The sequence below is a fragment of the Schistocerca piceifrons genome, chromosome 2, assembly GCF_021461385.2.
Source record: "Schistocerca piceifrons isolate TAMUIC-IGC-003096 chromosome 2, iqSchPice1.1, whole genome shotgun sequence".
Taxonomy (NCBI): domain Eukaryota; kingdom Metazoa; phylum Arthropoda; class Insecta; order Orthoptera; family Acrididae; genus Schistocerca; species Schistocerca piceifrons.
This window is the reverse complement of record NC_060139.1, coordinates 80,876,230-80,889,412: the sequence shown is the minus strand read 5'-3', so window position 1 is coordinate 80,889,412 and position 13,183 is coordinate 80,876,230.

Genomic DNA, 13,183 nt, shown 5'->3' with positions numbered 1-13,183 from the left:
CAAGTGAACTTAGCTTATGAAGCATTTTTCTATTACTGTCAGTTACAATTATTTCAATACGTACGTTATATTACCAGTAATTCATTTCTCTGCGATACGCTTAATCTCAGAAGTGCTCCTCCGACAAGATATACACGAGAACTTCAGCAAAGTTTGGAAAGCTGAAGAGATACACTGACATATTCGATGTTTATGAGTGCGTTTCATGCATGAGTAGTTCAGTCACTCACTGGAGAGAAGTAGTGGTGGGTGAAAATCTGTAATGATATGAATCGTGACTGGAAAGCTTGTCCGATAAACCAAGGTTCCGGGTTTGAGTCCCGGTCTGGCACATCGTTCTAACCTGCTTGGACCTTTCAAAACCGTTATCGCTTTTTACCCTAGCATCAGTCAGTTAACAATTATGCTTTCTCACTGTCTTGTACATTCTGATTAGGGGAGTAAAGCCAAAACTATTCAAATAAAACAAAACGTGACCAGTACTATGAACACTACGATTTCATTACTTTAATTCTGGATTAAAGTGTCTACAGTGTTAAGTGGTTGGTGTGAAACAGTGCACGGAAGGACTGCAGAAGATTTATTGACGATAACTTAGTCATTGTGTTCTATGTTTCGTTTGCTGTTGGCAGGGTGTTAGTACAAGTCCAATTGCCATACCGTGTTGGGTCAATATCATTATGATACTAATTTAAATACTTTATATAGTAGTATCTGTTATGCTTCTTTGGACTTTATAGGAACTTCGGCTTCTGTCAGTTATCGAGAAAACAGAGACAACCAATGAATCCTTAGTACTAGTGCGATGTAGTCCCGAAAAACAGCGTGTTTGTTAAGTTGGACTGGGTCTCCGGTTTTCTCAACATTATTTCTCAGTCTCTTCAATATCTTATGGTTCATATAGCTGTTTTCATAAATGCAATAATTCAAAATTTACAGAGTCGCTTAGAAAGAGGGAAGGTGCAAAGTATTACAGGTTCAAATGGCTCTGAGCACTATGGGACTTAACATCTGAGGTCATCAGTCCCCTAGAACTTAGAACTACTTGAACCTGACTAACCTAAGGACATCACACACATCCATGCCCGAGGCAGGATTCGAACCTGCGACCGTAGGGGTCGAGCGGTTCCAGATTAAAGCGCCTAGAACCGCTCGGCCACTCTGGCCGGCCCAAGTATTACAGTCACTGATGTGTAAACTTTTCTTGAAGGCTGGAGAGAAAATACTTCGTACTGTGCACTGTGTTTCGTCCGGTTTAGATTGTTATTTATGAATCGAAGACCGTTCATGACTACAAACGGAAGGAAACCGGTGTGATAAAATCCATTACACCAAACTGCAGCTTTCTGCACGCTGTAAGTAGTTCTTACATCCATCATTTTAAAAATCTGATAATGAATAAGCGGAAACATAGATGTCAAATCGTTAACTGAATTGTATAAATAATTGAAGATAAATTTATTAGATACTAGATTATTGCATGTTGAGCGGTTTTGTTAGATTATTCTTTTGTATATAGAAGGTCGTTTAGCTGCATGATGCAGCTTCCATGTAAATCAATAAATAGGAACAAATACACTATTTCATTCACAAATATCTTGTACGCCCTTGGTAATCACATTTAACTGGTATCGATTTTGTTGAGTAATCACAAAAAAGTTCTAGAAAAGTATTGGGTGATCCAGATTCATAATGTCAAATTTCAATGAAAAATCGTGTTTTCCAGTTCCACAGTGTCAAATTCATTAAAATAGTGACAGTGGCAGTAAATTACTTTGAATGCCGTGCAGCCATATTGGATAATACATAGGTACATGGTACTGCTGTATCTTTCATGCAAATAATAATTAATTTATTTGTTATATTTTATTTATTCTCAGAACAATTGTAGCAAAAAGAGATACTTAAAGTGGAACGTGAACAGTGGATCTGAAGCACGTCACACATACAATTTCTCAGGGTTGTTACATATTTTTTTAAGTTATTTATGCAGAAAAATACATGTGGTGCAACCATATGCGGAATACTAATAGTCTAGGAAACCCTATATTACAGCGATTGCACATTTAAAAGTGGCCATTTGATGTTGGTTTGGCCATCACGTCATCAGGTCTTCACATCAGCTTCACTTCTGCGACCTACAGACAGGGACAAAACCTCTTCTTTACTCCAGTCCTTCATTTGAGCAGATCCCGTTGCATAACACCCTGTAACATAAAAGGAGGCAGAAGGAAATGAAAATTTCATTGAAATTTTAGAGCGAGTTCTTTGTTCTTACCTCGTGTATAATCACGAACAAACCAACTCAACAAATTTATGACTCTCGAGTCCAAAAGACAGAAATTGTTACTGTCGGAGGGAGAGGGAAATTTTTTCTGACCTCGAAGACAAAATTCTGATTCCATATTTAGGGCACTGCGTTACGTTTAAAAATTAGTAAAACCTCTGTAGGAGCACACATGACTGAAAAACTATTCAACAAAGTAATTACACTTTTCTAATTCTTCTACTACAGCTTACGACAATAGTGCCAAACAAAAGTATTTCGTAGCGCATTACAATAATGCAGCCCCCCCCCCCCCCTAATATAGATATATTACTTTCTTAGACACAAAAAAGTAAAATAATTCAATGATGTAAGTTTTATTGTGACACAGCAAAGATTTGTTTAAAGCGCACTCTGAGATGTTAAAAGGCATAAGAAACGAGCTTAAAATTGTTGCGACATAGAGATACGCCAGTGGAACGATCCACCAACTGAGGAGTAACCCTCCATTTGGGGAATTTTAAAACTCCTAAGTGAGAGTTAGTGTGTTGTCAGCATTGTTGTCATGTTAATCCTTTTCCCACCACCTCCCACTGTGACATCATCGACCATATCCCACAAGCTTTTCAGGTTTCCCCTTTCCCACACTCACATCATAGACCAATAGCCCTATGTATAAAATGGCGGAAAACTACAAAAATCTGAGGACGCAAACAGCACAACTGTTCTAAGTACGAAACACAATATGGCGGAGTTGAGCACAACGTCAGTGACGTCAAAACCCAGTATGCTTACCGGGAATATGAGAACAGACAGCTTGGTTGTCATTATTCTGTTTTTCCCCATTCCAATGACTTCACAGTACAACCCATGTATACTGATGCAGTATGCATGGCTGTCAGATTTCACATGTTCCATATGTAGAATCAAAGATGACCAACGAGTTTCCCTTAAGTCACAGATGAACTAAGTTTCAAATGATGGCAAATTCAAAAATCAATGGCTTTTCCTAATCCTATGACGTCACAGTTCAGAATCCAAATGCCCTAAGTTGGAAACTGCCCAATCTGTATATTTGGAATGTTTGCCGGCCGAGGTGGCCGAGCGGTTCTAGGCGCAACAGTCTGGAACCGCGCGACCGCTACGGTCGCAGGTTCGAATCCTGCCTCGGGCATGGATGTGTGTGCTGTCCTTAGGTTAGTTAGGTTTAAGTAATTGTAAGTTCTAGGGGACTAATGACCCCAGCAGTTAAGTCCCATAGTGCTCAGAACCATTTTTTTGAATGTTTATGTCTTTATTTAAACACTTATCATGCAGAGAGGGTCTGTTCCAAGCCAGGCGATACGCATAAACCCACCCAAGATAGATCACTGGGCGATGACGGGACTTGCTAGAAGTACCACAGAGTTATTACTTATGTGAATGTATATGCCCTGACGTGTTTTAGACATTCTCTTGTGAAACTTTCTTCAGAACACTGTAGGTAGACTTCGGCCGCGAATTAAATAAAGTATACTTAATTGATTGTTCGACACAGTATCTACAGATATACTCCAGAACACAATCTAAGGCGCTTACAGTGATATAACGGCTGGTTAATGTTCCTGCAATGAAACTTCTCGGAAATAAAAACAAGAAATAAGTATTGCGACAGCCCAAACAATAGTTTCCTAGCTATACTTACATTGTGTGGGGCGGCGGGTGGACAATAATCTGGAATTTATACAAATATTTGTCGCCGTCATTTACAAGAGCCTGAAAACTATTTTTGCGGTCAGCCAGAAAGCGCTGGAGAACATACTGACCATAATTTCGAGTCTGCAAGCTCACTAAATGTTCCTACTGGCTATTTAATCATCGGGATCGGGAACTATGACTATAAATAAAAGTTTTGAGTTCTAGCTGATTAATATATTCAGTAAACGTTCACATGCACAAACACAGTAATATTCCTGATGATAATAATAATAATAATAATAATAATAGTGTCCCTATCATAAACAGCACCATGAGCAGTTCGGAGGCGACCTCTACGGTAAGTTTCAATTAAAATGGTCTTTCGCCCTGACTTCTGATCATCAAAGTTAACTGCTAGCCACAAAAGTGGAAAATATTCTTACCACTTGCCACGTGGTTTCGTCAACACTACGGACGGCACACGAACAGTTACTTCCGTGAAATGCAAGCGCGATCCAGGGCGGTGTACAGTCCTGGCGAGTTCACTTCCTACTTGTGCCGAAAACATGCGTTTCGTAGGTGCCTAGCTGTGACGCCATCCGAGACACAGCGTAAGCCGGCGCTGACTGACGCGACAGGTTGGCAGCTCGGTGCGAAGCGTGTGTTCTGCTGCCTCCCTGGCCGTGATTATATATGGACGCAGCGGACAGCCGAACAGAACATCTGGCGTCAACCGCTTCGTGCCCAGGTAGCAGCACCTAAATGGCGACTTTCTCGGACACGTATTATTTTATTACTCTGTTGTGTGTCAATTTACAATTTTCGTAATTTTTAATAATTAAAGTTAAGTTGGCTTTAGCTACTGTAAAAATTTCAGCTCGACTGCATTTCAACTTTACCGACTAAAATTATTATAACGGAACCAACAGTAGAACACGACCTCTGAACTACTTCTTTAATAGTCCTTGTATTGATTGTTATTTACATTAAAGTCTTGAAACTTCGTATAACTTTATTATTTAATGGATGGAATCAAGTACTGTAACTAGAAATTTCTATCATTACTACAACTGATACGTAATCTATTACGAACTATGAAGTTTTTATTCCAAATTTTAGGTTTTAGTAAATTACTTGAAAACTAATAGAGGTAGCTTAATGAGGTCACATCGTTAACGTTTTATATCAAACGGAGACTACATACGAATTTTCATCTTTCTGAGTGTAACATTGGCGCCTTCAAGTTTTTTCTGAAAACACCGATATTGACCAAAATATTGCACCGATCAAGTTGAGACTTATAACTTTTGATTGTGACGTACTTTAGCTCATTCTGAAAAAATTTTGGCTTTCTAGCTTTATTATTTAGCGCCACTTTGTTTCTCAAAACAACGTTTCTAGTGAAACACATTCATCTGATCATTTTGAGATTTAAAAATTTTAATATTAATATACTGAAGCATAGACTGACGAAGTTTGGAGAAGTTATCTCAATTTTTAATTTAATCCTTAGATTATGGCTAATACTTTGTACGCCACGTACGGCGAACTGGGGTAAGTCCCGGCACACTCGCTCTCCTCGAATCTTTCAAGTGATACAGCGCTTGTTTCGCCGCAACGGGATATTTGCTGCCTCAACTTACACAGCCAATAAATGTAGCATGGTACTAACATCTCTTAGCAAAATATTTCCTATGAATAGCTAGTATAAGATCAGACTTTGTACAATACTCAAGTGACTTTGCAGGCAGGTAAGGACTCCAAATTGTGCTTGAACAACATGATCATAGGTGTACTTGCAGAGTATCGTCACAGTCCGTGCGGCTCCCCCCGTCGGAGGTTCGAGTCCTCCCTCGGGTATGGGTGTGTGTGTTGTCCGTAGCGTAAGTTACTTTAAGTTAGATTAAGTAGTGTGTAGGCTTAGGGAGCGATGACCTCTGCAGTTTGGTCCCATAACACCTTACCACAAATTTCGAAATTTCCAGAGCATAAATACTGGTATTATAAATACATACTCAATAGCGTGTTGGTATACTCTCTACATCCAATAAATCGTCGATTCCATGTGCCACAAGTCACCGATAGTATTCTTGAGTAACGTGACATCAAATGTTTAAGAGAAAAAGAGCGTAAAGTTACAGAAGGTAGCGTCCAAGATAGCAAAATGGTTCAAATGGCTCTGAGCACTATGCGATTTAACTTCTGAGGTCATCAGTCGCCTAGAATTTAGAACTAATTAAATCTAACTAACCTAAGGACATCACACACATCCATGCTCGAGGCAGGATTCGAACCTGCGACCGTAGCGGTTGCTCGGCTCCAGACTGTAGCGCCTAGAACCGCACGGCCACCAAGATAGCAGTTTCTGCATATACCATCATGTAAATATAATGCAGTGTGATTTCTAGAGATTCTTTGACGAAAGGAAGATATCGAAGCAATCTAGAGGCGTGCGGGCGTCCATGTCGCGTAACGTTTTTGAGGTAGTTTAAAGAATATACATTTGCACAGACTGAAGAACGATTTACAGCCACGAACGCACGCATCACGTAAAAACCTCGAAGGTAAGAGAAATCAGGACTCGTGTGGAAGGATACACTCCTTTCCCGTTATTAAAGTATCGTTATTTCGTGGTTTGATATGTTTTACACAAAGTCACATTACACATCAGTGTCAGACACAGACTGTACCAAGAGGAGTGACAGCGGGGTGTCTTTAGCTGAGTAAGGGTGTGAAAGATCATAATATTAAGAGTCTGCTACTGCAATTTAAGCTGCATGTTGGACTATGGTTTACGATCGTTGGTAGCTTAAATATTCTAGAAAAATAAAGTTGCAGTAGTTTCTTCCATGCTTCCAGAGGTGTCTGACATCATATGTCTACACAATTCTCTTAAATTGCAGATAAAGATCTTAGTCCAACAACGTCCCAGATACATTCAGATCAGAAAAGTGAGTCACTGAGACGTAAACTGAATGCTCCCCTAGTACTACAACACGATGTGGCCGTCCATCACAGTCAATTACAAAGGTGCATGTGTGGGAAAACGCACTATAAAAATTCATACAATCATTTGATCAATGTAGCCCAATTAGAAAACTATTAGTATTTGGTGTAGTAGTAATTCATTCCATAGATCCAAAGAGTAGGTTCAATGGCGAATTCGGTAATGCTCATGCATTAAATTTATGCCGCAGATTGACAATAGATTCGGAACTAGCTGCAGCAGTAGAAGTTGTGGTATTATAGATTTATATCGTAAATTTTAATAGACGCTCAAATAACTGTACTGCATTCAACAAGCATTTTTTTTTATAAATGACAATATTATTCTTTCGCCAACACTGATTTTCGCAGTAGTTAGGTCATAGTGAGATGGAAATTTGACATCAATGTAGATAATTCGAAAAAGAGTAGCAAGACTATCCCCAAATACTGGGAGATTTCTAGAGTGATACCAGTTTTTAAAAAAAGGCGACAAAAGCCCATGCAGTAGCTATAGAGGGATAAGTTTGTTAGACCCACATACAAGATATATGCTAAGATTTTAAACACAAGACTTAGAAACATAAAGAAAGTAGTTCTGCATGAGGAAAAAATGGGTATTAGGAAAGGACGCTGCACGATGAATGCAGCTTCTATTTTACAACAAATAATACAAAAAAGCAGAGAATACAATAAAGATACACACATTGAGTAGATTGATTTTTAGAAAACCTTTTGACTGTCAATTGACAGAAAATATATGTAAGACAATGAAGAATCGCTGATACCCGAAGCATCTAATAAATGCTATAGAAAGGTTTACATTACAACACGAGTATCACTCTAGATCTCAGCGAAAGAATGACTAATGAGGTACCAACTAACAAGGGAGTACAAGGCCGCTGTCGTCCCCAACTTTGTTTAACATTTCTGCATATATTGAAAACAGAATTTCAAAAAGAGGTATACCTAGACAGGAGAACCCTTTTAAATAACTTACTATATGCTGACGATGCAGTGATCATAGCAGATAAAGGAGAGAACCTTCAGAAAGGAATTTACTTACTGAAAGACGGAAAATCTAAGACAATGGCCTTCATGCGGAATAAACACATTAGGGACAAAATAGTGGTAGAACAAAACATTTTAAAACAAGTAAACCTCGTCAGTTACCGAGACGTAAGGTGACGTATGGCTACCACAGATGTATAGAAATTAAACTTACTAAATTTAGTCAGGTATGTGGAGCAATTAACCGAAACCTTAAAAACAAAACTAGGAGAAATGCTCAAATTAAATTCTACGAAACAAATGCAGTCCCCACACTGTGCGATGGAAGTGAGACCTGGATGGTTAGTAAAAAGCAAGAAAGCCGTATTCTGGCACAAGAAATGTAATTCCTGAGACGAATTCAAGTTTGCGCAATAGAAGACAGACCAACGAATCAAGGTATCAGAGAAGAAGTAAAATTATTTAGTCTAAATGATGAATTTCTGGCGTACATAAGAAAATGGATCGAACACCTAGAAAGACTAGAGAGTGGCAGACTCCTTTTAAAAGCTAGAAATTTAAGTGCCAAGGAAAAAGAGACAGAGGAAGACCCCGAAAACGACTGGTACCATAACAAGCAATTCGGCTTAATACCTGAAGAGAAGAAGAATAAGAGGAAGGTAATACGAAAAACTCCCACCACCCTTGCTATAAAGAAAAAGAGATGCAGTGCTGAGGCTACCATTGATTTTTATAAATGATTTTCATGAATTAATGGCCTTAGGTGTTCTAAATGGAGACCATTGAGAAATATGAAGGTATGGGCGATATGTGAAAGATCTTTTGTGGTCGTAATTGACCGGTGGAGTAGTGGAAAGTCTGTCTGCTTGCAAGGTGTTTTCATGTGACAAGCTTTGAAATTTCTGAAAGATTTTGAAATTATTTTTGCCAAATGTCAGTAGGGTTCCTTCAGCAAGGGCGCTTGTCGCGGAAGTCTTTTGCCAATCACTGTAGAGAGTGTCAGGAGATGAATCGTGAATATGGAAATGGGGAAGTTCTGCAAGACCGCAAGTTTGTGAGACACTGAAATGTGTTACACTGCGAAAAAATAGTGATCGTATGGCATTTACTGGCCGGGATATCCCCTTCGGGGTTCGGCCGCCGTATTGCAAGTCTATTTAGTTGACTCCCCCTCGGCGACTTGCGTGTCAATGGTGATGAAAATGATGACGGAGGACACACAACACCCTGCGAGAATCGAACCAGGGACCCCTTGCGTGGTAGGCGGTAACGCTACCGCTGCGCTACGGAAGTAGAGTTACACTTTAAAATATTTCTGACAATTGTGCAACTTACAGTTATTCAAGGTCATCGGTAGTTTAATTTTATGAAAGCTACTCTGAAATGTTTCCTGCAAAGTTCAAATTTTGTTTCTATATTACGTGAACTGGGAATACGGGAGGAAACTGAATAGTTTACACGTTGATCAAGCGCCATTTAAACTAGATACAACTTGCTTTGAATGATTGTGTTGACGAATTAACAAGTGCCATTGATTCATGGTGATGACTTGTGCTGAATCCACCCTGAAGACTACATGAGAATTCACCTCATTTATCTTCATGTTACAGAAAACTGCAACGAGTTGTCCTACATTATAGCACAACTGTAATAACATGTTGCAGCATAATTGTAACAAACTAGCCCATGTTACACTTAAATTGTAATAAAATACCATGTTCCAGCGAAACTGCAACAAATTATCCTATATTCTAATATTCTAAAATTTCAACAAATTGTGTCAAAATTGCCCAACGTTACAGCAAAACATTGTAGCAAAATTCGTCTGTTACTGTAAAATTACAACGAAAATGTGTCAGCGGAAATCTAATCTAATGCACCATGTTACAGAAAAATTATAACAAGATACCCCATTTCACATCTAAATTGTAAAATACCTCTTGGCTGTACCACAGTCTTACCTTACTGGGGTTTTCCCTGATGTCAGTTGCGAGATCTACTACATTTATAACTCACAATCATTCCATAGTTGGAGCAGTCAGCATGTTTGCCATAGTTAATTTGTCCTATTGGGTTTTCCTGTGGCACTGCAGGGAAAGTAGGTCACTTGTGTTAAGTTCAAATTCAAAAATGGACACTTGCGAAATCAAAGCTAACTATTAAGTAGAAAATCCACATGACTGACCTTAGCACAGCCTGGATGTTGGGTAGTGTAAGATAGTGATTCAGATGGAGGACATTTATTCTAATGTCACAAGCCACTTGTGCTATGTATAGAATTGAAGATATCCACTTCTCAAATCCAAGATGGTGGATCTCAGCACAGTCAAATGTAACAATCCCATATTGTGATCCATGATGTTACTGATGAATTCCGAATATAAGTGGTCAATCCAAGATGAAGGACCCAGGGTAAGTGCACAGCCCCTGAAGCTGCTAGCCCATATTAGTTGTTACAATTTCTTTGTGCTGCAGCGATCTGCCCTCACCAGTCCACCAGAGTGTCCACTCAACCGGTGATTGACCCTCATGCTCTGTGCACTAAAGAGAAAATTTGATCATCACGAACTGTCACTGGAGATCCAGCACATGCAGACAGGAAAAACTAGTAGTAGGCCAATTTCGATTCTGAGCAACTTTTTTGTGTGGGTTGCATACATTCTGTGGAAAGCATGTATACATAGGCAAACCTATTGTTATACTATCTGATTACTGATGAAATGGAATTGATTTATGACCCCCTGAGGATAATGCATCCTTCAGAGAAACTCCAAACCTCCTGCTGCACCAACCTTCTAGAAAATCCCCGACACTCCCACCTTGTCGATACAAGCAAGCTTTTGATGTCAAATCAATTGGCTAATTAATTAAATTGATCAATTAATGACCTTCTCCCTGTCTGGGAAATCACTCAGCCCTCCCCCACTCCCCCAACTTCCCTCACATAATACAGAAAACATTTGTGGGAGAAAGTCTGGCCAGCCGGAGTGGCCGAGCGGTTCCAGGCGCTACAGTCTTGAACCGCGCGACCGCTATGGTCGCAGATTCGAATCCTGCCTCGGACATGGATGTGTGTGACGTCCTTAGGTTCTGGGGGATTGATGACCTCAGAAGTTAAGTTCAATAGTGCTCAGAGCCATTTGAACCATTTGAGAAAGTCGGAGCCGAGCTGCTGGAGAGTCTGTGCTGAGCTACTAGACTGGAAGGTGGAAGTATTACCTTATCCAGCAACTATGTGCCCTAATTACATAATGTCACTGATGCTGATTGGTGTTGTCTTATTGGATAATTATCGTGTTTTAGGTCACCATGATGTGCAAGGACTAACTGAGCTATTGTACAGTGTTACACCCAGAAAACTTCCCAAACTCTAGAGCGTGCAACCTCCCATCCACCAAGACCCCAAAAAAAAAAAAAAAAAAAAAAAAATTGGCAGGCAATGTCGCAGAGCTGATGGACTGTGAGGATTCCATACCAGGATATTCAATTATACTGAAGACGACGTACTAATAAATAATTATAATGTACTGTTTAATTATAAAATTAAATTTATGAGGGTTGGATCCATCTTTTATTTGTTGGAAAAACCACAAAATACGGGTCATGTGGAATACATAAAAAAGTAACTAAACACGTAAATAGATCGCTTTTTTCTGGTAATACAAGGAATCCTGTCATGAAATCGATGTCAATATCAAATGGTTCAAATGGATCTGAGCACTATCGGACTCAACTTTTGAGGTCATCAGTCCCCTAGAACTTAGAACTACTTAAACCTAACTAACCTAAGGACATTACAAACATCTATGCCCGAGGTAGGATTCGAACCTGCGACCGTAGCGGACGAGCGGTTCCAGACTATAGCGCCTAGAACCGCTCGGCCACCTCGACCGGCGATGTCAATATGACTCAGCACATGTAATTGTACTGTTACAGATTGCGCTGATCGTATCAGGTGGAAAAACTAGCTTATTTGTGCACCCTGGCTGCAGACTACTGAGCAATGATGGGATTCGTGACCGCACATACGTTGAACAGTGGGCAGTGACTGTAGGAGTGCTGGGCCACCACCAGTAGCAGCAGCCGGTCGCAAAAAAGCATCAGATGCCAACGTGCCTTTGATAGAAGACTCAGTTCTTGAAACTTTCTGGCAGACTAAAACTGTGTGCCGGACCGAGACTCGAACTCGGGACCTTTGCCTTTCGCAGGCAAGTGCTCTACCAACTGAGCTACCCAAGCACGACTCACGCCCCGTCCTCACAGCTTTAATTCCGCCAGCACCTCGTCTCCTACCATCCAAACTTCACAGAAGCTCTCCTGAGCTGTAGAGTGAAAATTTCATTATAGACTCAGTTCTTGTTTCGCTACCAAACACACACCTTCCAAACAGTCAGAGGAAGCAGCAGCTCTATGTACTCGCCCTGCTGTGCAGAAACTGACTGCATTAATTCACAATACCACCGGCAGAGGATGCTGGGGGGAGCAACATCCAAACCTCTACTCCATGCAATCCCCTCCTCACCTACCCTCCACCTTGTGTCTCTGGTTACTTCATGATGTACAAGGCATCAGGAGGCTGCAACTCTTTAATGTTAATACCTGAGAGACTCCTGTCTAAACACATGATTCCTCTCTCTCCCTCCCTCCCATCTCTCTCTCTCTCTCTCTCTCTCTCTCTCTCTCTCTCTCTCTCCAGTGGCTACTTCCTGCCCAGAGAGTGTCTGTCATGTGCCACTGGAAACTACACTAACCACTCTTTTGTCCTGAACTAAATAGTGAATATTTGATAAATCCCCCGCCCTCACCAAAATGCTGGGTTAAGAATATCTTTCAAATAGTCCATTTCCACAACATCCGCTCAATCAGTTTGATTAATTAATTAATTAAATCGATACCCACTGTATGGGACAGTTTTTCCTTGCTTCCTATGGGTGGATGGTACATGTGAAGAAGGTAGACGCGAAACTGAACGACACAATGCGCTGCATTACTGGTTCCATCAAATCAGCCGCATGCCACTGGTTACCTGTACTGAGTCACATCCCTCCACCCCACTTAAGGCGCAAACAAGAAACTCTACTGAGGGAGGCCAAGAAAATCTCTGCATCACCCTCTCTACCACTGCACCAGGAATTCCGTCATCCGCCACAGCAACGATTGCGATCAAGAAGACCAGCAAGTGTTACTGCAGAATAATTCATCGCGGATGGTTTTGATCTAAAATATAGCTGGAAGCATGAAAGG